The 27,123-nt window shown below is 30.4% G+C and overlaps 1 pseudogene; it reads right to left on the bottom strand.

Annotated features, from left to right (window-relative positions):
• Positions 1-18,840: 18,840 nt before the first annotated feature.
• Positions 18,841-20,013, bottom strand: LOC113386978 (annotated as a pseudogene).
• Between the last annotated feature and the right edge of the window lie 7,110 nt (positions 20,014-27,123).

Raw genomic sequence — 27,123 nt, 5'->3', positions numbered from 1 at the left:
AGTTTAATGAAAATGACCAAATCCATGATATATATATATATATATATATATATATATATATAATGATGAAATAATACCAAATGACCCTGTTCTCACCTACATCGACGTCCAAAATTCTAAAAGAATAAGAATAAGACACGAAGTAAGTGGCTGTTATCTATATAGAATTGTTATATGCGATCCATTATGTGTCTGGAGCTTTTAAGGAATGATGTAATGAAAGAAATTAAATTGAGGAGGGTATACTTTTAAAAGCATTGGGATATCTTAATAAATAATAAGGTTACATCGATCATACTCTGAAATGGCATTAATATTGAGAAAATTATTTTTATCGATGAGATAAATTGTTTTTTATAAGGCACTTTGTGAAATAAAATTTGAATATTTAAATTGTGAACATAATATGATTCAATTCAATTCGGTTCAATAACTCTGTTTTGCCAAAAAAGATAGAGAGGTCAGTTGTTTTTTTTTCTGATTTTGCGGCGCACAAATTTCATCATAGATTAGATTTTATTAAAATTATCAATTTTTCAGTGTTGCTTAGATAATAGATATACTTTTACTTATTCACTATTGGTATATTTCAATTTATTCGCAAAATTCTATTTCTATTTTATGCACTCTTTGCTCCGTAGCTCCGAAGCGGCTGGACCTGCCTTAGCCTAAAAATGATCAGTACATCTTCCTATCAATAAAAATCGAATGTTTTTTGAGCCATTCAATTCGGTTGATCCGTGCGCCCTAAAACGTGGACGAATAATTGTATCCATACAAACATACACACACATCCGTTTTTTAAGGTAAGTTCATGTTCAGAAACCTTCAAAACGTAGATATATGCAAAAATTTTCAATTTCGAGTTTTGGACGATTACGATAATTTACTCTACAGAAAATTAACAAAAATGCGATTATGGTACCTAATTATTAAGATGGAAAATAGCAAACGTATCTTTCGTGATTGATTGTTAAGTTGTAATAGATGCGTCATCGAGAGAAATATCCCACTCAGCATCGAGTCGTTACAATTCATATGATGTTATTATGCTTCCTAAGTTAATATTGTATTAGAATATAATGTATTAGAATTAATGAGATTGGTTTTTGTATAAAATGAAATTATCTTTTTATTATAATAAAATTCATAATTCCCAAAAGTTATGTATATTAAAATTCCCATAGTTTTAAACAGTTTCTCTTAAATTACGAAGCTAATTTGTATTTACAACTTTTGCTCAAAAATATCATAACATTACTCTAATTTCATTCATCCATTACAATAAAGTATATCTTAATCCAAAGAAAGTGAATAAATTAATCAATCAGTTGAATATTATAAATCGAGTAGGATTCGAAGAAAATGAGAAGAAAACCCTTCGTCTGTGAATGTCTATTAATCCCAAAACCCGAAAGTGTATTTTCCATTATTTATTATTTTGATAGCATTTTTTACAGAAGCGTAGAAAAGTAATGGAAAATTATCAATGATTTTTTTTTCTCTCGTTATTTTCCGGTCGACGAACATAATATGATCGCAACGCCGGTCACACATACAATGGAAAAGGAAAAACTTATTTTTCTTGTATGTGTAATGGTCTCAGGGTTTATTGTTTTAGCCTGTAGGTCCATGACTACTTTATAAAATATTTTCTATCAAAAATCCTTTTACACATTTTGTACATCAATAGTCATAACTATTCATATTATTTAACTTTAATTTCATCTTTTTTTTTCTTAATAACTATAATTTAGGGTAGATTGGGTACGGTTGTACCAGGGTGCGGTAGTGACAGTCGTCATAACAGCTAAACTAATTTGATTTGAGATAGGGTCCCAGTTTAATGAAAAAGTTTCCATCATTGCGTTCAGTCAGAAGTAATTTTTGTTGTTCGATTTCTTTTAATAATAACTGTTACTTATGTACAGATAGTGTTTGTTTGGTGTGAAAGAACATTTTTTACTTGTATTGATGAAATGAGGAATTGGTAAAATTTTTTGTAAGGCAGGTCTAGCGGTTTCGGAGATACAGAAAAAAAAAGTAAAAAAAGAGTGCGCGTAAGGTTCACACGCGATTGAAGTAAAACCTATTTGCTACTTTACAAGATGGCATTTAAGTAAAAATAATTACAGCCTACAATAATTTTGAATAATGTTTATTAGTAATATGGTAACACTCGTGATGCACGCATTTATTAGTGTCAAACATTATACACATTTATATAATGATATATTATAAATTATATATTTATATAGCATTAAAAATATATATACTATTTAAAAACAATAATGTAATTAAAGTCATACTTCGAATATAACATGATCGGTTGTCATTGTAATTAGCATTTAGAAACGAACCTTCATTAGAGAAATGAAGTAATTGCTGATTATAACTTCTATAATATTCGTTCACACAGTGGATTATGTTAAACAACGCCTTAACAAATATTGTTTTCGCAACTTCGTTCATCATGTAATTGTGTTCGAAGAAATTCATGTAATTAAAATTAACATACATTTATTGACTGCTTGTATTTTTTTTTACTTTTTCGCTGGCGATATAATCTCATTCTTTGAACAGCTGTAATATGTCTTGCCTAAAAATATTTTCCATTTTAATTACTTCAACGTTTTATAGAACTAGGAATACTATAGAAATAATTTCTCTTCAATAACTTACGTTTAGTACACGGCCCAAATGTTTAATTTGTTTTATTATTTTCAAGGAACAGGGTAAAAATATTCTTCTGATATAGACACTTTTTATTAAATCAAGATTTGTACTACGATTGTAACTCTAAATGTTTATCTATGCCGATTGCCTAGTTGATATCGGTACGCATACAACGTTGATGCCGTTACGCATACAACGACAGATCTCTATTCACATACACGACAACTAATCATAAGCAACCCGTATAGGAATGATCTCATCGAGAGCTAATGACGAAGAGTTCGGGCGTAACGGATTTTCGTTGCATTTGTAGGGATTTACACCCTATTCGCGCCTATAGATGTTTTACTTCAAAAAAATGATATTTGGCGGTCAAAAATGATCATTGGACATATGCACATGGTTATTGTTATGTTATTAATCATTGATTAATATTTATTGAATTCTGATTTTTTCCCTCGAATATTTAGTTTTGGTACGAAAAGTTTCAGCAATTTTCCTTAAGGCACGATGCCATACACCACTAGTTACTATTTTTTTCTAAATATTATCCTACTCTTCGACTATCCCATTATGGCCACACACAAGAAGCTATATAACCTTCGCGTCAAGAAGCAAACCAACCACATAAAAGTCCCCCTGAAGGCAACAAATTTTATCCCCCGGCTGAAACCCACACTCGAAACAAAACGATCCGAGCCGCGAGAACAATACATGATACTGTTTCCTGGTTACGAAACAATATTAAATTTAACTATTTCAAGCAGTATTTCGCAAGAAAGGATCGTGATTCAGCTGCAACATTATGGAATTTACTATTTCTATTATTATTGTTAACCCTGGTGAACGAGAGTATTATTTGCAGTAAGAAGAAAACTGACAATCCGAATACGTTTATTTATTATCTCTGCAAATAAGATGTAATAGAAAAATATATATCTATATTTGTAATAAGAGTTTAAGAACTTTATCATTAGTGTTTGATATCTGGTTGACCCGCTTTACGGTTACCTAACATCAACATTGCTAATATCCATTCTTAGATATGATCCAAATATATTCCCAAGTGAAAATATGCCTTCCAAAATATTGTTCCACCTAATTTCTTAAAATAAAATCTATCAAATATCATAGAGTTAACTCTTGGGGTTAAAAGATCTACCAACAAATCTCAATCTAGGCGGTTAAAAGATCTACCACAATATCTCAAAACAGTAAAAGTTAAGAATTTTTAACAACAATATTTCAAAGTGGAGGGAAAAAGCTGTATAACCGCAATTACCTTATTCTTTGAAGTTGCTATCCGCAAATAAATGGCATTATTTGAAAATTTCCTTCGTTGTTATTTTTTTGAATACTGTTGTTTAGTTTATTACGTAAGGTTTTTTTGGGGGAGGTTGGGTTAGACAGAAAAATCACAAAATACCACGTGGGGTAGGGAGGGCTATAGTAAGATATCACGTGTATTTACTTTTTACTTGATTTTTTTTTAAATTCAAACATTTTCAAAAAAAATTTAAAAAAGTGGGAAAGGGGGAAGTAATTTTGAAAATCTCAACATATCAGCAATAGGGGTATTTACTTTTTACTTGATTTTTTTTTAAATTCAAACATTATTCAAAAAAAATTTTAAAAAGTGGGAAAGGGGAAGTAATTTTGAAAATCTCAACATATCAGCAATAGGGAGAGGAATTTCAAAATTTCTTGAAAAGTCGATCACGTGATTAATGGAAGCCTTTTTACGAGATCTTAACATAACTATTCGGTATATATTATTTTACTGTTTTAGAAGATGTATTGTTTTTTTTTGTTAGATCACAGTTTTTTTTTATTATAGCCTGTATAAAAGCTAACATCTAGGAGTGTTAGGGGTCCTATTGCAGGACCCACAGCAAGGATTAATTGAACATTACCTGGCTAAAGTGGTAAACAATAAAATTAGTAATTTGTGGTGCATGGCATTGTGCGTCAAGGCAAATTGCTGGAACATCCCGTACTACAACTAAATTCAAAAAAAAACTTTGATATTTTTATTTATGAAAATATTTTTAATATTTTTGAGAAATTTTGAAATTTTTGAAAACAATTGATTTCTTTCGAAAAATTTGATGTTTATATTTCGTTTTGTACATATTATCATAATCTTATAAAATATTTGATAATGCGATGTACATATATCTAATGATCATTTTTGACCGCCAAATGACATTATTCTTTACTTTTTAACTTCCCGTAGGGAAGTTATTGTAATGGGCCGAAAATCGGAATTGAAAATTTTTACATTTCTCGACGTTTTGAAGGTTTCTGAACGTTTTGGCATACCTCAGAAAAATGGATGTGTGTGTGTGTGTGTGTGTGTGTGTGTGTGTGTGTGAGTGTGTATGTATGTATGGATACAGATTTTCGCCCACGTTTTCGGGCGTACGGATTAACCGATTTGAATGGTTCAAAAAAACATTCGATTCCTATTGATAGGGAAAAGAGCTGATAGTTTTTGGCAAAGGCAGGTCCAGCCGTTTCGGAGATACGGAGCAAAGAGTGCAGAAATAGAAATCGAGTTTTTGAGAGAACGGAGTATCTGATTTGAATGATCTAAAAAAACATTCAATTAGTAATGATTGGGAGAAGTGTTATTAGTTTTTGGCAAAGGAAGACCCAGCCATTTTGAAGATACGGAGCTAAATATGTAGAAAATGGCAATTTTTGAGAGAAACTAAGCGTCCGATTTTAAATGATTTAAAGACTTTCTGCTTGTCTTAACGAAATAATTGATTTAGGAAAAAAAAATTTTGTTCAAATTTTTTTTTTTTTTTTTTAAGTTTTTTGTATATCGAAAATATTTTAGATTTTATTTTTAATCTGACTATAGTACTAATATACTTTACAATTAATTTCAACTCTGCAATTCAGTTTACATAATTCTTATAAATATTAGACAATTTTACAATATTTATAATAATCTATTTGAAAACATTCAGTATTCCACAAACATTTCGTTACGGTACGGGAAGTTCCAGCAATTTGCCTTAAGGCACGATGCCATAATTGCCTCAAGACAGAATTCCACTTACAGCTAGTTTATTTGATCTCTGGAGACGCTGGACCTGCCATCACAAAATTTCAGCAGATGATCATTTTGTCAATACGAGTTCAATGTTCTTTAAATTGGACGCTCCTTTATCTCAAAAACTAAAATACAATTTTGAGCACTTTTTGCTCCGTATCTCGGAAACGGCTATACCTGCCTTTGCCAAAAACTAATCAGTACGTCTCCTTATCAGTAGGAATCGAATTATGATTTTTTTTTTTAATTATTCAAATCAGTTGAACAGTGTTTCCGAAATCGTCGACGAAAATTGATATCCGCACACACACTCGCACATACATCCATTTTTACTAAAGTGTGCCAAAATGTTCAGAAACCTCTGAAACGTGAAGATATGCAAAATATTTTCATTTTCGAATATTTTGCGATTACTATAACTTACCCTACGGGAAGTTAATAAAAAAAGTAAATTAAATTAACATAAGCAATTTTATAAAAGATAAGTTAAATAAATAGTTATTCAAATTTTGCTGGTGATTATTTCTGACGAACTACTAGATCATATAATGAATATTACAAGCAATACAGTCCTCATTTATTGTTAGAAATTTTCATTTGTATCATATAAAACTGTGAATTATAATGAAGCCTTTTAAACACTATTCACAATATAGTGAAGAATATAGTATAAAATTATAATTCTAGTGTGGGTATAATATATTATTATGAGAATTCATATATCTGTATATGTAAAACCAACAAATGGTTTAATATAAATAACATGCAAAGGATAAGTAGGTCATCGCGAATAATTCTGTGAGTTCTTTTGCAATTGTTTAATTATTTAATCTCCTTATCTAATTACTCGTCCTCGTGCGAAACAAAAGCATAATTTTAATACCGCGGAACAAACGTTGTCGAATGAATAATTAAATATAAGGTTGGAAAAAAAAAATTATAAATAAATGAAAAATTTGCAATTGATTTTTGATTAATCCAAAATATCCGTGGAATTAATTCCACTCATTTCTATTTGTTTGAGCTCTTTATCTCTCCGCAAATATGCGGCAAAAGGATCCAGGTGACAAATTTAAAAAAAACACCATTCAAGAAGGGTGAATTAGATCAAAACTTTACTGAACATAGTCAGATAGTCTTTATAATTATATAATATAATTGCTCAAAGTCAAATTGGACATTTGTGCCCCGCCCTACCCTATGTTATAATATATGCATATTAGCTGAAGTTAATAAAACGCTAACAGATTGAAACTTTTTTATTTTCAAATTTGCTGATTGGCACAATTTGATTCATTAGGCAATATTTTAGAAATAGTGATTATATGATCTAATTATCGAGAAAAATCAACATTAAAAGCAGCTTTACAAGCCAAATTGTAAGATATATTTTCACACCATTGAGATGGAATATCAAAAATAATAATTGCATATAAAATTTTTATTTAATGAATCAAACGCAAAATAAATGAACTATGACTTATACATTTTATTATCATTTAATTATTATGTCAATCTTTTAAAACAATGTCACCTTATTCACTAAAGTTACATTGTTTGTATAAATATTTTTTTGCCTTTTTCTCGAATGAATTCATGTATTATCAGAATTACAACCCTGCATGGGACAACGTTTTATTCAACAAAAAATATGTATATGAGCTTAAACTGGACAAAAAATATTTTTCGGTTTAATGAATGATCTATCAAGATAAGTTGACAAAAGAGTTTTGTTAAATGGTAGAATCTGTAAAAATGTTCTACCTTAAAAACTGGAGGACATTTAATACAATGTGATACAAAAGTTTTGTAAATCGGATGAAATATTAAATGATTTTCTTTTCAATATCCCAACATTTGCCTGATGTATTAATTATGAACAAAACGGTGGTCGTGGCTCATTTATTGCTAAATTTTTCATGTACATTAATTTTTATATTTGTTTCAAAATTATATCGAATATTTACTAAAGCACAATGTCGTACGCCATTAGTAGTAACTTTATTCATTAAACCATAAAAATGGAAAATAGGGCAAACTTATAATAACTGCTTTGAATTATAAATTTTATATAGATAATAAAACATAGCCATTTTCTATTTTGTTACCTATTTGCATAAAAATATTAAATGGACATCACAAGTATCAAAATCAGGTCGTTCGCTATTTTATGTAACTTCTTATTATGTAGGAAAACTCTATTCGGTGCATTTTTATAATCCAACTTTTGTTGCAGAGAGTTTTATTTTATCTACCGTCCACACAAGTAGATAGTGATGTCCTAAAAGTGCTTTATGGGAAGCAGAAATGCATTTTATTTTGTAAATTTATAAAAGGTTTCGTATAGCAAAATAAAAATGATACTACGAGTATTCTATGTCCAAGTTTTATGGAAATTTTACGTCAGGAGGATTTAAGGTTATACGTTTATCATTTTATGTGTAGCTAATCTTTAAATCGTACAAATCTAGTTTTTATTGCAATTATATTACGGTTATATTGTTAAACTAGTGGTGCATGGCAATGTGCCTTAGGGAAAATTTCTGGAAATTCCCGTACAGTTAATTTCAATTCTTTTGAAAAACAATTTGAACAAATGGAAATTTGTTGATGAATTTTATATTAATTGTCAAAAGCCAATAATATTCAGTAAGTTCTATAAGAAATGATATATTCGCCAAAAAAAAACATAAAAATCGGCGGTTTTGATTTTTTAACAAAGTGTAAACTTTTTTCCAAATACAAAGAACGAAAACGGGCTCGGCCGATCTCAACAAAACTCGAGAAACGATAATCCTCATCGAGATACATCGAATGGCTTTTAAATTTTGAAAACGTTAATCAGCTGTTTGGAAAAAACGTCCGATCTACGCAAAAAATTGTTAAATACATACATGCACACACACACATACTTTTTCCAAATTTGGTCTCAAATGTTCAGAATTTCTTGAAACGTGGAGAAAATATAAAATTTGAAAATCGATTTTTATGAAAATGTAAACTTCTACGGGAAGTTAATAACCATCAATTTTGTATATTTTAACTGTTTTCGAAAGTATTAATGCTATAGCATTATAATTAGTATTGTCATATTTTACAAAATCATCAATTACGTATCAGCTATCTTATAAAATCAAGTAGTGTTTTTAAGAAATTCTACTCATCTCGGAAAATCTCTGAGCTTTTCCTTTCATTCTTTGTGCTTTTGTGTCGCGGACAATGCCTTTGGGCTTACTAGTGTTTGTTGGTTCGCACTTAATTAATTTTCGTTTAGGCCGCAGAGAAGTTCATTAATATAAATCGGTTTGTTGTAATATAATGAATAATACATAAGTCATTTAATTGCATTAATTTTATCTGACATTTATTTATTCATAGCTCTGCAAATAAATCAGAGATGAAACAGATACTATTTTTAACTCTTAGAAAGGACACATTCTTAGCTTTGCCCAAAATCAAAATATATGTAATTTGTTTCATTCTTTATGGTCAGATCTGGAAAATATCTGTAGAAAGAATTCAAGTTTAACTAGTTGGGTGTATGGCATCGTGTATTAAGGCAAATTGCTGGAACTTCCCGTACCGTAACGAATTGTTCGAGAAATATTAAATGTTTTCAAATAGATAATAAATAAATACTGTAACATTGTCTAATATTTATAAGAATTATTAAATGAATTGCAAAGTTGAAAATATTTGTTTAAAATATATTAGAACTTAAGTCAGAATTACAATTAAAATCTGAATTATTTTCGATATACTTGATTTAATTAGTAATTCAATATTGTTCGTAATAATAATTAGTAATTCAATTTGACTGTTATTTACAGTCAATATTTTATTGATTGTCTATTATTCATACATCTCGGGAAGTTCATGCAACTTGCCTTGAGGAAAAATGCCACCTACACCTAGTTTTTTATTTATTGATCCCAACAAACTATTCTGTATGTTTCAAGCTCATTTTTTTTGACCTCGTCGCCCATATATATTCAAAGTACAGGCATTTCTTATTCAGGTCTGATTCTCGCAAAAAATCGTTTGCTACGTCAATGTATTACTCAATCTCGTTATATCATTTCTTTTATCATGGAAGGATAAATATCGTTTCTTCTGTCAAATCAAAAAATACGTTTCGCTGACAGATCGACGCGCTCTGTATAAATAACCAATCGCAACGATATCAGAAACGTTATCCCATGAAATGAGACCATTAAAATGATTGAAATATGTGTCGTTTTCCGTTCTTTTCATGCTAGAAGTAGCTCCTTTCTAACTAAAATATATTTTTGACGCCATAACTCATGCCCAGAATTTATTTACAGATTCAAAAGGATTATTATTGCGAATGTGTTGATATTTGTCTCCTTGAAATGTCGCGAGTTTTATAAACGATAACATCGTGGGAAATGATCATTAATCTAGATTTTGTTACTGACTTTGGTAGGAAAATCGGTCTTGACAAGGACAATTGAAAAAGTTTTCATTTCTTAATAAATAATTAGATATATATGAATACTATTATGCTAAAATGAAAAAAAGAGTGCGCGTAAGGTTCACACTTGGTATTTAAGTTAAAAATAGATACATCATATAACAATTTTGAATAATATTTATTAGTAATATGGTAACACTCGTGATGCACGCATTTATTAGTGTCAACCATTATACACATTTATATAATGATAAGTTATAAATTATATATTTATAATAGCATTAAAAATATTTATAATATTTTAAAACAATAATGTAATTAAAGTCATATTTCAAATATAACATGATCGGTTTGTCATTGTAATTAGCATTTAAGACTTGAACTTTCATAAGAGAAATGAAGTAATTGCTGAATAACAAATTCTATAATATTCGTTCACACAGTGGATTATTTTAAACAACGCCTGAAGAAATATTGTTTTCATGATTTCACTCATCATGTAATTGTGTTTGAAGAACTTCATGTAATTAAAATTAACATACATTCATTGACTGTTTTTTTTTTGTTTTTTTTTTTTGCTGGCGATACAATCTGTTTTTTTGAGCAGCTGTAATATTTGTCTTTTATATAAAAATATTTTCCATTTCAATAACTTCAAAGATTTATAGAAACTACGAACAATATAGAAATTATTTCAATAAACTGACGTTTCTTACACGGTACAAATGTTTCATTTGTTTCATTACTTTTATTATGATTTTTTACCGCGAATAGGGTAAAATATTCTTCTGATTGAGATATTTTTTATTAAATCAAGATTTGTACTACGATGTAACCTCAAAATCTGAAGACATTCTGATCTCCTCTTTGATGGTAAGAATACAACGAAAGATCTCTATTCATTTGACACGACGACTAATCACAATCGACCCGTAAAAAATGATTTGATCGAGAGCGAATGACGAACAGTTTGGGCGTAACGCAACTTCCGTTGCATTTTCACAGATTTACTCCTTAGTTGCACCTAAAGAAGTGATTCTTTAAGAAGTTTATTTTGTCGTTATTGTCAAATGAATCTCATATTTGCCTAATGGCATGCTTAAATAAAATTTCCTGATTATATATATATATATATATATATATATACTTAACACGAGAAACACCTACAAAAACATTAAACCATTTCTTCAAGAAAAAATGTAGATATTTAAGTTTGATTTTTTTTAAAAAATGCGAGAAAATGCGGTTTATCCAGAGACCTTATACTACATGGACTGCTAGTCCTCGTATGTTTTCCATTTTATAAAGTGTCAAAAGATATAAGGGGACTGTGACGTCACTGTGTGAACGAGCGTTGCCAACAATCGTGGAACACTCTCGATCGAATAAATGTTCACAATACATTAGAGATGAAATATTGAAAAAATTGGACTGATTGCATCTAAATTTTTATCACTGTAAATAATTATCACTGCAATTACAGAATATAGAAACTTTAATGGACCGAGAATAGAAAGAAAAATAAAATAGAACAAGTTTACCATACCCAAGTTGGTTGTTCATCCCAGTCAAAGAATATTGATTTATAAGTGTTCCGCTAATATATTTTTGATTTATAAGTGTACCGCTAATTTATTCAAAATAAGTAAAAATTTCCAAAAAATCAAAATTTTACTAATTTCACTATATTTGGCAATATGTGAAGTAGTGCACTATAAAGAGATATACATTGAGAGGAACTCAGTGAAATATAAATATTTAACAATGCCACCACTATTTATTCGCATTGTATATATAGATATATAAATTTTTACTCTCTCACCACAAACTGATAATTAATGAAATATCACTTATAAAAATAAAATTGTGTTGTTTTGGCTCCTCGGGCAATTATTTCCATTCATATATGCTTCATATGTTTGAGGCTGGAGCAATGTGCTTTGAAGTAATTTCTATTTTGATTGTGTACCGCTCAAAGACCTTTTTACCTTTGCTGTAATGCTGTTTGTTGTAATACAAATAACAGGTTAAATTTATTCTGTTAGTCGTATGAAATACACCTGAGAATGAAGTGAATCTGATACAGAATTATATATTCCCAATATTAACTGAAATATCTGCCGATAACTCATGCAGTACTGGATAATACAAGGAAAATAATTATTATATTTAAATGATTAAAATTTTGTTCATATTCATAGCTGCATGATGGTCTTTCAAAAATTTCAGTCTAATTATAATTTACTTCAATCATATTTTTTATATCATATTGTTTATATAAATACATCATTTCTGATCTGATGCGGAACTGTATCTTTAAAGCATTGTAAAATGTTTATTGAACATCTGCATTAGAGTGGCCTTAATATTGTTCTTTCTGAAGTAAATTTTTTTTAGGCGCGACTAGGGTGTAAATCGGTACAAATGCAACGGAAGTGCGTTACGGCAGAGTCGAGTGCCAATGAATCGTCATTCGCTCTCGATGATATCATTTCTATACGGGTCGAATGTGATTAGTCGTCGTGTATGTGAATAGAGATTTGTCGTTGTATGCGTACCGGCATCAACGTTGTATGCGTACCGATATCAACAAAGAAATCGGCATAGATAAATAAGCATTTTAAAGTTACATCGTAGTACAAATCTTAATTTAATGAAACATGCCTGAATAAGAAGAATATTTTACTCTGTTCCTTGAAAATAATAAAACAAATTAAATATTTGCTTCGTGAACTAAACGTAAGTTTATTAATTAGAAATTATTTCTATATTATTTGTAGTTTCTATAAATCTTTGAAGTTATTAAAATGGAAAATATTTTTTAGGCAAGACAGATATTACAGCTGTTCAAAGATTGAGATTATATCGCCTGCGAAAAAGTAGAAAAATACAAGCAGTCAATGATTGTATGTTAATGTTAATTAAATGAAGTTCTTCAAACACAATTACATAATGAGTGAAGTTGCGAAAACAATATTTGTTTAGGCGTTTTTTAACATAATCAACTGTGGGAACGAATATTATAGAATTTATGAATCAACAATTACTTAATTTCTCTAATAAAGGTTCATTTCCAAATGCTAATTACAATGACAAACCGATCATGTCATATTTGAAGTATGACTTTAATAACATTATTGTTTTTGAATGATATACATATTTTCAATGCTATTATAAATATATTTTATAATTTATCATTATATAAATGTGTATAATGGTTGACACTAATAAATGTGTGCATCACGAGTGTTACCATATTACTAATAAACATTATTTAAAAGTGTTATAGGATGTATTTATTTTCACTTAAATGCCATCTTGTACAGTAGCAAATAAGTTTTACTTCAATCGCACTTTTTTTACCATTGAACAGAAAATTGTGTTACAGTTTTTTTTTTTATATCTTCGTTTTTTTTATGAAAATTTTGCATCGTGTATTACTAGGTCATTATGCCGATGCTCTCAAAATTATTAATAAGACATCTAAGATCTCCAGATCAGATTCATAGAAAACTCGGTCGTCTACTAGTGAACTGTACCAATATAATTTTACTCTGAGTGACATGGAAAACGACACCAATAAAGCTCAAAAAGACTAAGCAAACAAATGGCTCTTTGGCTTTTATACATATTTCCTTGCACTTCAGAAAAGTGTGTATATGAATGAATAAATTTCCCAGGAGATAAAAGAGGAAAATGTAGGGGGTAAATAAACAAACAGAGATACGGTTATCTGCATGTCACAATGGAAAAGATGTCCACTGTTACAATCTTCAGAATTCCATTTAGGTTGAAGATTTTTCCGCTACGGAAATAGATTTATGAAAATATAATTGAGTTATTATTATAATCCTGCTGTCTGACGAAAAAAATAAATTGTAAATTAAGAGACAATTTGCAAGATGTTCTTGAACAATAATAATACCAGTGGGATTTGAAGCATTTTTGCCTAAATTTCAAGATTTATAAAAAAATAACATATAAAAAAGAAACAAAAATTATAAAACCGTGTTTCCCAATAAATTTTCAACTATTGGGGAAAAATTGAACACTTAAAATTAATAAGTAATTTTTTGTAGATAATGATGATCGATGGATGAATAGAATTTTTTAACTTTTTAATACTAATAATTCAGGTTTCAAACCACAAGGTTTAAGGTTATCACTATCTGTCTGTCAGTTCGATATCAAGCAGTGTAATTTCTAAATAAAAACTAGGGTTTCATGACATAGTCTTGAGGCAAATTAAAATTCCATATTTATACTCCATATTTAATTTTAAATTATATATTTATAATAGCAATAAAAATATGTATAATATTTAAAACAATAAAAGTCATACTTCAAATATCACACGATCGGTTTGTCATTGTAATAAGCATTTAGAAATGAACCTTCATTAGAGAAATGAAGTAATTGCTGATTAATAAATTCTATAATATTTAACATAATGGTGTTTCAAGAAGTTCATGTAATTAAAATTAACATACATTCATTGAATGCGTGTATTTATTTTACTTTTTTGCCGGCGATATTATCTCATTCTTTGAACAGCTGTAATATCTGTCTTGCCTGAAGAATATTTTCCAATGAAACTTCAATGATGTATAAAAACAACGACAGATCTCTATTTACATACATGACGGCTAATCACAATCGACCCGTATAGAAATGATCTCATCGAGAGTGATGACGAACAGTTTAGGCGTAACGGACTTCCGTCTCATTTGTACGGATTTACACCCTAGTCGCGCCTAAAGAAGTTTTACTTTAATAAATAATTTAGAACAATTCGAAAAATCGAGAAAAAAAACAAAATTACAGATTCTGGGTTCCTCTTTCAGAAAATGTCGTGGAAAACCCCTTCTGTGTCTCGTGACAATAAAGATCTGTGAAAACATTCATATAATATTCGTCAATCTATTTATCTCATTGGCGGTTTTGTAAAGGAATATAGATTTTTTCGCAAAAAGAATTTATAATTGATGTTCCTTAATGATCGTGCAGTTTTCGAGTGAAGAGTCCTGGGATTGACATGATCTAATTAGTGTACGTTTCAACGCTGAACTGGTAAAGGAAGTGATATCAAAGGGTTCATATTGCAAACATCAAAAGAGCATGTGTATGGAACTACTAATATTATTATAAAAATAATTAGGTGTTTTAATTATTGATATTCTCAGTTTTTGCTAACATGGGATTCTTTAACTTCCCGAAGAAGTTTGTTTTTATCAAAAAATCCGATTCGCTAATTTTATGTTTTCTCGACGTTTCAAGCCATTCTTAATCGAAATGAGACCAAATTTGGAAAACGTATGTGTGTATGTGTGAACAGATTTTTTACCGTAAATCGACGTTTTTTTGAAAACGGCTGGATCAATTTCAAAAATTTAAAAGTCATTCGATGTATCTCAATGAGGACTAGCGTTTATCAATCATGCACGACGATTAGCCAAGCCGTTTCTTTGTAAACTGCAGAAAAGTGAAAAAAATTGTTTACGTTTTAGCCCGCAATTCTGAATCGATTTTGAAAATTCAAAAACCGATCGAAAGATATTGGTTGGGAATCGCCCTGGTAAAGATCGGCCGGGTCGTTTTCTTGTAATAAAATGTTAAAAAAAAATTTCGACGATTTTTATGATTTTTTTCCGGTAGATACCATAGTCTTATAGATCATACTAAAATATTACGGCCCTTCGACAAGTCGTTTAATTTTAAAAATTTGTCAAATTTTGCAAAAATTGGTATCGTTTTTTGGCGTTTGTCAAAATTAGAACTTTCATCGACGTTTGCTCAAGAACACCTGAACCGATTTCAGAAATTTACTAGCCATTTGATGTAATCTCGATGAGAGTTATTGTTTATCACTTTTGTGAGAGGATCTGCCGAGCCGTTTCTTTGTAATTAAATAAAAAAGTGTTAAATTATTCGCCCACATTTAAGCTATCGAATCGATTTTAAAAAATCAAAAAGTGTTTGAAAGATATTAGTTTGGAATAATACTGATTATTAGTTTTAGGTGAAAATCTACAGAGCCGTTTTCTTAAACTGTTAAAAAAAATTTAGGCCGATTTTTATGGAACTTTTTTTGGCGATATATATATAATGGTCTTATAGACCTTACTGAAATATTACGGCCTTACGACAAGTAGTTTAATTTTAAAAATTTATTTAAGTTTGAGAAAATGACGTAGTTTTGAAGTTTGTTAAAATTAAAATTAGACGATTTTCTTGGTATAACGATATAGTACTTGATTTTAATAAACATACTAAACCATTAAAGTCCTACTGAAATTGTTTCAATTATAAAAATTATTGATTTTTGAAAATTTTAGAAGACGTGTTAACGTGTTCGTTCGTCTTCAATTATGTGTAATAAATCCACTCAGAATACTTTTAATCACTCATAAGTTAATTTATTTGTTATTGATTAAGGCGATTATTTACACATATCGGGAAGTTCATGTAACTTGCCTCAAGGCAAAATACCAATACCAACTAGTCATATTTTAACTTATGTAATCAAAGTAAACTCAAAATGGCCCGACCATCTTCACATATATACTGATGGTTCAAAAACGGAAGATGGAACTGGTTGTGCAATATATATACCTAATCACAAATATAGGAAAAAAATTAAACTACCAAAGTTTGCCTCCATTTTTATAGCGGAGCTGATGGCAATACATGTAGCAACAAATTATGTTAGAGACAAAAATATAAATAAATCGATCATTTTCAGTGATAGCAAATCGAGTCTAATCGCAATAAACAATCCAAGCAAGCATACAAATATATTGATATATGAAATTATAAACATTCTCAAGGAAAGAAATGTAGGAGAAAAGTCAATGATCTTAGTATGGCTTAAAGGACACGCCAATATAAAAGGGAACGAAATAGTAGATGCGTTAGCAAAAGAAGCTTGCCATAGCGGCGAAGATTGTGATAAAATTCCATCCTTAGAATTAAATAACGTAATCAAACAACAGTGTGTTGAAAAATGGCAAACATTCTTTGCAGAATCGACAAGAATAAAAGGTATCACATACGCATTAACAAAGAATAAGGTATCGCAAAATACTTGGTTTGAAAACGTGGAAGAAAGTAGAATTTTCATCTCGATCATCTGTAGACTGAGGTTTGGACACACCTTCTGCAAGAGCCACTTGAAAAGAATTAGAATCATAACGGACTCAGCATGGGATTGTGGAAGCGGTGAGGAAACAATAGACCACCTGTTTTGGGAATGCAACTTATTCCAAAACGAAAGAAGAACATTAATATTAAACTTAGTTAAAGAAAATGTTATTTTCCCAATTAATGTACAATCATTAGTAGCTAGTAATAATTTAAAAATTTATAAATATATATTTAATTTTATTAATAATACTAAAATTAATCTATAAGTTGATGATACAATAAGAATGTATATTAAACAACTGTAAGAATGGCATCTGGCCTTATGATGTACATCAAAAGCCAATAAATAAAAAAAAAAAAAAAAAAAAAAAAACTTATGTAATCATTTTCTTCTGAATAATATTAAATTACTGGTAAAGGGATCGGTTGGGCGTAAAATCTATTACTACAATGAGATGCAGATAAGTCCTAGATTTATTCATTTTTTACATTTAGAATACATCAACCATCGATAGATTTCTTCAAATAACGAATTCATTGCAAAGATTTGCAGTCGTCCCTGCACTATCCTTTCAGATATATATCCAATGTAAAAATCTTTAGAGCATCTAATTGTTTATTCAGTTCGAGCAGCGGCAAAAAATGTTCGTAGGAAATAATTCATTCCTGGAGCGAATGGTAAATCGTGTTTGCCATTAGTGAAACTAAAAAAACTTTTGTGGAAATCTCCGAGGCGCGTTGATGCATTTGTAACATATATCCTGACGATTTTAAAAGCACCACGGACGTGGAAAAATCGAACGCAGGTGCAGAATCATCTAAAATATTCAGGGATGATGAACAGTAATATTGATCGATCTGGTTCTTTTGTTGGATGAACTTTCCTGCTTAAATGATAACAGATACATATGTATATCTGTGTGTTAAACTCCAACTCGATTCAGGAAGTAATAGTGTGAGAGGTTTTCCATTGCCATTTCACACTGCAGTATGAATGTTAGTAACGGAAACATAGTTATAGATCTCGTGAAAATTGACATCGCTACTGCACGATGTCACATTGTCCAGAAAGGGGTTCAAACTCCAACCCCTTCCACAAGTGGAACACCCTTGTGTGTATATATTATATTAAGAATATATTCACAGCACACAGATAATTATGGACTGTAAAATTAGCGGAGGAAACTTTGAAGAGATTATGCGACCGTACTTAATATTAATCAACCTCTGGATATTCGAGCTTTTATAACAAAAACGACCTTCGCACAACTTGATATACTTCAAACCCCCGATAAGAATACTAATTTCGGTATATTTGATACACATATGAATATATATATATATATATATATATATATATATATATATCAGGGCCGGCTTTAACACTACCAGCGCCCTGGGCGAGATTTCTACGGCGCCCTTCACCTGCAATTCAAACCCATTTAGAAAAAAGAAAAACATCTAATGAAATAACCGTTTATTAAAAAAAATTTATTATAAAAGATAACCATTTATAGAACCACTAATAGAATTTTACTTTTCTGGCCTTTCTATCAGCAAACTCTTTTATAAGGTTGGCGAAGCCGATGTTTTCAGCAATTTCGTTCTCAATTGACACAGTTGCTAAGTTTGTCAATCTAGATTGCGAAATCGCTGATCGAAGATAGGTTTTTATTAGCTTCAGCTTTGAAAAGCTCCCCACTAGCAACCGTTACAGGTATAGTTAATAAAATTCGCAATGATATCCATACATTTGGATACAGTTCTTGTAAGTTGAAATCGTTGATAAAATTTATAACAAAAATGGGAGTAACCACATTTTTATCAGGTTGGATGCCAGACTTATAAGTTCATCACATAACATACAACCATCTATGTCTGATTTAGAGTCTACAGTTAATTTTAATTGGAGATCACTACAGAGCTTGAGAAGGTCGCGTTTTTCTGGAATCTGTTTAATATTGTACAAAAAAGACCTATATTCCGAGTACTCATTTAACTGTTCGAACCTTTCATTGATTGAAATTAATGTTGTCCAAAAGACAGTTGAAAAATTCAACCTCAAATTTTTTTTTGGAGAAGTTATAGGGTCATCGCGTGCAATTTCACCAGCTTGACGCTCAATTTCTAGTTCTTCAGCCAACTCCTTCGCAGTTAAAATAGCGCTTTTAAAGCCCGTATTTCTGTAGTCTTCCAAAAAATTGCCGCATTTTTTCAACATTCGTGTACATTTACCAAGATCCATATCCGTTGACTGTGGAGATTTACTTACAACATTTATTTGATGAAGTATGTCATACCAAACAACCAATGAAACTATGAAGCTGAAATCTTTTCGTTGTTCGGCTAGAATAGTAGCTTCATGAGACATTTGAACATCAGTTTTCTGAGTTTCAAGAGCCAAAGTAATTAAAGCATCATGGATAGTACTAATTTGATAACGGACTACTGTAACACTACTTATTCTTGCTTCCCAACGAGTGTCACTGTGCTTTTTTATAGTATATAGTCCCAAGTGATCGGTTAGAATTTTCCATCGATGAACAGAAGCTGAGTGGTCTGAAATATCACCCTTCATAGCTAATCGCAAGTGCTCCTGCATGGCTAGATGAAATTTGGCTAGTATTTGTACAAAGCCTAAGAACTTTCCGTTATTTGGCGTATATAGTTTGTCAGAAGTGCCTCTGAACGCCATATTGTTTTCGGCTAAATAAAGTGTAATATGCATCAACCTAGACAAAACATTATTCCATCGTTTTTTCTATTTTTAATCGTAGTTCAGCTTCAATCCATGAAAAAGTAAAACTTCTTATGAAAAGTGCTATTTTCATGATTTTTTAATATTTCAGACAAGTATTATATCCAGTTGTTATACCCTTGAGATACTAAGTTCGACGTTGAGCTACTATCAAATAGTCTACAACAAAAACAATAAACTCGATCCTTAGAAACGGAGTAAATTAACCAACGGCGCTGAATTGTTTCATTGTTTGTAAGAATTTTTGTGAAATGAGAATTAGAGAAATGTCGGCCTGCATCATTCTTCGGATAATTATCAATGCGAGTTTGCACTGGGCCACTAGTAATTATGTGATCAATGATTTTGCCATTTCGAGTGACTGGCCAAGTGGCCAAGTTCGCTATCCCATGCGAATGAGCTGAGTTTGTTACGCTTCGCTACAATAACGCTAGCTTTTTTTTACCAAAACGTTAGAAGGACAATGTGTTTTGACAATAGACAAAAAAAACGCTTAATTTAGGGAATTTGCGAGACGACTAAGCAGAACTCGAACTATGAGCATCAGCCGGGGGGCGCCTGCAGCGCCCCTTTTTGCCAGCGCCCAGGGCGGTCGCCCACCTCGCCCTACCCTAAAGCCGGCACTGATATATATATATATATATATATTATATATATATATATAGGTATGTGTATGTATACGACCGGCGAAGTACAAGCTTTGTTGGAGATACAGATTGTCAGGCTGGAAAGGGATCTTTATAATTATGAAACGAAAAGGAAACTGCACAGGACCCATATTTCAAGTAAAACGTCAGATGTAAGACGTCATTGACGGTATGATGGAAACCTAAGGAGTAGGCCAAAAAAATGCAGACACTATGCACAAAATTGAAATTGGAGCAAAAAAGGCTGAAGTGAAGAAGCAACATTTTGAAAAGTTAAATGTAGAAAAGTGAACAATGAAATTAGTGGTGATCTTACACTAAGACGTTACTACTTCTTGACATCAGGCTGTGTGATTGTGTGAGAACTCTGATTGAAACAGCTTTAACTACTAATCCAGGGAGATTCTTATAAGTAAATCAAAATATGTAAAAAAGAGTGCGCGTCAGGTTCACAAGCGATTGAAGTAAAACTTATTTGCTACTGTACAAGGTGGCATTTAAGTAAAAATACATCATATAACAATTTTCAATAATCTTTATTGGTAATATGGTAACACTCGTGATGCACATATTTATGAGTGTCAATCTTTATACACATTCATATAATGATAAATTATAGATTATATATTTATCTTAGCATTAAAAATATATATAATATTTAAAAACAATAATGTAATTGAAGTCATACTTCAAATATGACATGATCGGTTTGTCATTGTAATTAGCTTTTAGAAACGAACCTTTATTAAAGAAATAAAGAAATTGCTGATTAATAACTTCTATAATATACGTTCACAAAGTGGATTATGTTAAACAACGCCTAAACAAATATTTTTTTCGCAACTTCACTCATCATGTAATTGTGTTTGAAGAACATTGTGTAATTTAAATTAACATACATTTATTGACTGCTTGTATTTTTTTACTTTTTCGCATTATAATCTCATTCTTTGAATAGCTGTAATGTCTGTCTTGCCTAAAAAACATTTTCCATTTCAATAACTTCAAAGGGTAAAAAAAATCAGGGTAAAATATTCTTCTGATTGATTCTTCATTAAGTCAAGATTTGTACTACGATGTCTCTTTAAAATGTTTTTTATTTATGCCGATTTTCTTGTTGATATCAGTACGCATACAACGTTGATGCCGGTACGCATACAACGACAGATCTCTATTTACATACGCGACGACAAATCACAATTGACCCGTATAGAAATGATATCATTGTAAGCAAATGACGAATCATTGGCACTCGACTCTTATTTTATCTTTTCTGCCGTAACGCACTTCCGTTGCATTTGTACGGAATTACACCCTAGTCGAGCCTGAAGAAGTTTTATTTTAATTAATGGACTAAATATAAATCGAGGAACCTTCACGAATTTTATTAGTGTTGCTATATTTTTTATTTAACTCTGACAACCACTTTCAATCAATTGGAGCCTAATTCTGTCTCGTCGCCAGCCCTATGCAACATTAAACTCGAATTGATCAGAATATATAAAAAACTCAAGTGACGATATTCACGCACTTATAAAAATGAGACTTCATTTTCTCTCAGCATATAATACTCGAATGGATTCCTAGAAGTATTTTCTTATTACTCGATTGCATGGAGCAATATTGGAAAAATCTATTATATGATGCGAGATATACATATATATATGCATTTAGCTGGCAATTTTGCCTTCAGTTTTAGGATTTTTTAAATTCAAGAGTTTAGGACAGACAAAGCATGTTGCTGATAGTATATATCATATATATATATATATATATATATATAATATTATATATATTGTTTTTTCTTGTTCTAACGTTTACATGGTTTTCTTTTTCCTTTTGATCAATTCCAGTTCAAGCACTGTTTGTTCGAGGCGTTTTTCGTGCTTCGAGAATTTTGTCCTTGATGCGTCCCCTCCCATTCCTATCAATACGCCTCAGTCGAGTCTGGATGCTCGGTATGGGCGTGTTTCTCGTCTCACAAATGTATTTTATAACTTTTAGTCAAATTAGTTTCAAATCTTTTAGTTATTCATAATTTTTTCTAAAAAAATGTTTTTCTCTAATATGTTATTAAGTTTAATTTTTAAATAAATTTTTGTTGAGTGTTTTTGTCCTGTGGTGTGTATAATGTTTCTCTATGCTACAATTAATCTATATTGTTGTTTATATTAGAATAAAATTTTCAAATTGTTGTAGTTGCTGAATGATGACACGCATCTTGTGTCGAAACGTATAAATAAAAGTATTTACACTTTATACCTTTTTTATTTCGACGATGGGCTGCTAGTTACTTTGAAATATGTTTCAACGTCGAAAAAACTATCAAGATATATATTTATATATATATATATATAAACTTACTCACAAATACATATGTATATATATTATGTATGTATTCGAATGACTATTAATAGAGCCACTTCAATCGTGTGATATGCAAATTTTGGTTAAAATCTACAGCAGGACAATAAAATTCATTTAGCTCAATTCACAATTGAGTTCAGAACCCATACAGAATATTAATTAACGAGCAAGTTTGGCAGACACAGAGTATGATAGTGGTTTTAATTAGTGCATCCATCTCCTTGAAATTTCTGATCATTTCATAGTGGCTATGTCCGATCTTGTTCATCATGTTAAAAGCTAATTAAAGCAAACGTGTATAAATGTATGAAATATTCATAAATAAATTCAGGTATTTGCATATGTAACGGACAAACATAGTTTCTTAACAATATTATCTATGGCATAATTCAGTTTGTATTTAACAATTGTCAAAAGTTTGGTAGCCGGAGAAGTAGTTTGTTGAGAATTCTAAAGCACGGGACACTCCATGATATTGGGGATTTTTTGGTTGGAGGAAGAAAAATTAACTTCATCAAGTTCATTGTCATTGTTGATCTCCTGGCATCTTGTAAATCTTCAACCTCGTCACAACATACAGTGAATATAACCAAGGAAGTCAATGGAGAAGAAGTATAATTAGAATTGACAAATCCTATGGGCATTATCTATGGCTTCATTTAATTTGTTTCTAACAATTGTCAAAAGTTTGGTAGTCGGAGAAGCTGTTCGTTCAGAATTGTAAAGCACTGGACACTCCATGATATTGGGAACCTTTTGGTTCCAGGAAGAAGAAATAACTTCATAAAGTTCATTGATGATCTCCTGGTATCTTCTAAATCTTCAACCTTGTCTCAACATATAATAAATATAACCAAGGAAGTCAATAGAGAAGAAGACAATACAGAAGGATAATTAGAATTGACAAGTCCTATGGGCATTATCTATGGCTTCATTCAATTTGTTTCTGAGAGTTGTCAAAAACTTGGTAGTCGGAGAAGTAGTTTGCTGAGAATGCTAAAGCACGGGACACTCCATGAAATTGGGGATTTTTCAGTTTGAGGAAGAAGAATTAACTTCATAAATTTATTGATGATCTCCTGGTGTCCTTGTCATAACATATAGTAAATATAACCAAGGAATTCGATAGAGGAGAAGACACTGCAGGAGGATAATTAGAATTAACAAATCCTAAGTGATAAAGTAAGAAATTAGGTTTTGGTAGATGTGAATAACTTCAAGCACTTAACTTAAGATGGAACAAAAGTCACGGACATAAGAATCTTCAATGATAAAGCGATCTTCAACAAAAACATGGCACTATTGTAAGAAAACTAAGTCACTTCTTGGAGAAACTGATAAAGTGCCTGTATTTGAAGCATGCTTTTTCCAGAAACATTATCTGCAGGAAAAGATAACAAAAACTATCTTGAGGGTTTTTGGATGAAATGCTGGTGAAGAATGTATAGGATAAAATGACACGATAACTTGCAGATTGGGAGAATACTACTAACTATGACAATGATAAAAAAATAACTGGATGAAACTAATATTAGGAAAATTGCGTTTATTGCAGATGATCGACGACTTGCGCTATGCATATGATACCCAAAATAGCCAGTTTTTATACCTTTTTATATCTCAAAAGTAGCTACAAATCGAACATCCAGAAATTCACAGATTGGTTCAGAGATTCTTTCCAAAACGTGACAAACGACATACTTTCCAATATATGTTTCCAATTAAATGAAAATATCCATTGGAAAAAGTCTATAAATGGACCATCATTTCGGGCACTGCGGTTTGAAATGGCAATGGAAAATCATTTTTTCCTGAATCGAGTTGGAGTTGAACTCAGCTCTCAAACCTGCTCATTATACCTGAATATCAGGATTTATGTTTTGCATTGATCATAAAGATTTGAAACTTAGACATATCTAAAAGTTGAGAATTTGTTACCCTCTGGGAAGCTAAAAATTTAGTTCAAAATTTTGCTGAATATAGTTTGATGGTTTCTTATTATTTCATATGTATTCATGTATTTGACCCACCCTAACCTTCCAAAATTGTTGCTAATTTTCGAATTACCTCTTCCAATAGTTGTTTCGTCCCACTCATGCCTTTATTTGTCCTTTCATGATTCAGATTATATATTGGTGTATTATTCAAATACATTTAACACTAGAAAATTATGTATTTCCACAAAGATTTCCATGACAGTCGCAAAAGTCGTAAACCGCAATGGTAGAGGAGCCAGATCTGCGGTATAAAACTTCATTTTTATTGCTTCTGCTCCAAAATAAAAGCTTTGAGAAAGTAACATCGTAAGTACATAGGGTAATAAATATGCACATAACAAAAGTTAGGACGTGAGGAAATTAAACACGTGCATAAAAAGTTCTTTGATATTACTTTTTAGTATAACTAGAAGATTTGGTATAGATTTCAGTTCTAAGTTCTAATTGAATTTTAGTTGTCTACTTGCAGTTTCTCATATTTGCTTCAAAACTAACTAACGTATATAGAAATAAAATCAATGTATTTATCAAAACTTTAAAAATTCAGAATTTTTTAGAAATTTTTATTTCTGAATGTATTTGAAAAAGTAATAATATAATACTATAATGTAAAAGTAAGTGTAAAAGTAATAATATAATACAAAATATTTTTCACAGCTTAAATACTATTGATATCACTGACAAATTTTGCACTCTAAAGTATTGTTATTTCAGGCTATGGAAAAACCAGATTGTATATTCCTGATTGCCGTCATTCACGGCCAAAGATTGTCGTAGTTAGAAATATGAATCCTTACTATTCAATAAATATACATTTAAGCTATTCATATATGAACACAATTTTATAGTTCTGTATCTTTGAAGTAATATTTTTGTATTTTCTGGAAACACAATGGCATTATTTTGACTCGTATACCTAAAAGGTCATAAAACTGCCTGTGCGATGAGAAAGTGACCAAAACGCGAAATACCTATATAAGGTATTATAAAATTTTGTAAATTTTGCAAACTACTGAATAATCTTATCATAAATACCAATTTACCCTTTATAACTTGAGAGTTTCAAGTCTTCTCATTGCAATATCTAATTAACTCAATCTATCTCAAAATAAAACTGAAAACTTAATTAAAGCAAATGACTATAAATTTTGATTCAGCTTATCCATTCATTAAATCGTTCAATACCAACTAGACAATAAATCAAGAGCATTAAATATAAATTACAACATAATTTTATTGTTAATGTGTAAAGCAATTTGTATCTAATTTGTTAAATTATTGCCTGAATGCTATTTTATTGGTCAATAGAATGTTGATTAATGACCAAATATACGTATGTTACTATGGACCGGCTGTCAATGAAAAATAATGTGTTTTACTTGTATGTAATAATAAAATATTATAATGATAATTGTACATCGTAGTCTATTTATAAAGAAAACTAGTGGTGAACGGCATCGTGCCTTAAGGCAAATTGCTGGAACTTCCCATACCGTAAGGAAATATTCGAGGAATATTAAATGTTTTCAAATATATTATTATGAATAATGTTACATTGTCTAATATTTATTTATGAGAATTATATATTATATACTAAATTACGAAGTTAAAATTATTTATTTAAAGTGTTTTTGTGAGCTTTAAAATTTTAGTCAGAATTAAAATGAAAATCTGAATTATTTTCGACATACAAAAAAAATTGAAAAAAAAATATTTTTCTTTAAAAGCAATTGTTTTGTCAGCACAAGCCTTTACCAAAAACTAATCACCATTTTTCCTAATCATTGCATTCATTACAAATTGAATGCTTTTTAGATCATTCAAATCGTATACTTTATTATCTCTAAAATTCGATTTCCATTTTCTCTGCTCTTTGCTACGTATCTCCGTAACGTCTAGACCTGCCTTTGTTAAAAGCTAATCAGCACATCTCCCTATCAATAGGAATCGAGTGTTTTTTGAACCATTCAAATCCGTTGATCCGGGCGCCCAAAAACATGGACGAAAAATTGTTTCCGTACATACATATACACTCA

This window comes from Ctenocephalides felis, unplaced genomic scaffold, assembly GCF_003426905.1.
Source record: "Ctenocephalides felis isolate EL2017-DRISC unplaced genomic scaffold, ASM342690v1 CF-g0.4_SCAFFOLD_03571, whole genome shotgun sequence".
Lineage (NCBI taxonomy): Eukaryota > Metazoa > Arthropoda > Insecta > Siphonaptera > Pulicidae > Ctenocephalides > Ctenocephalides felis.
The sequence above is the reverse complement of the archived record's forward strand: the minus strand, read 5'-3'. Positions and strand labels throughout refer to the sequence as shown.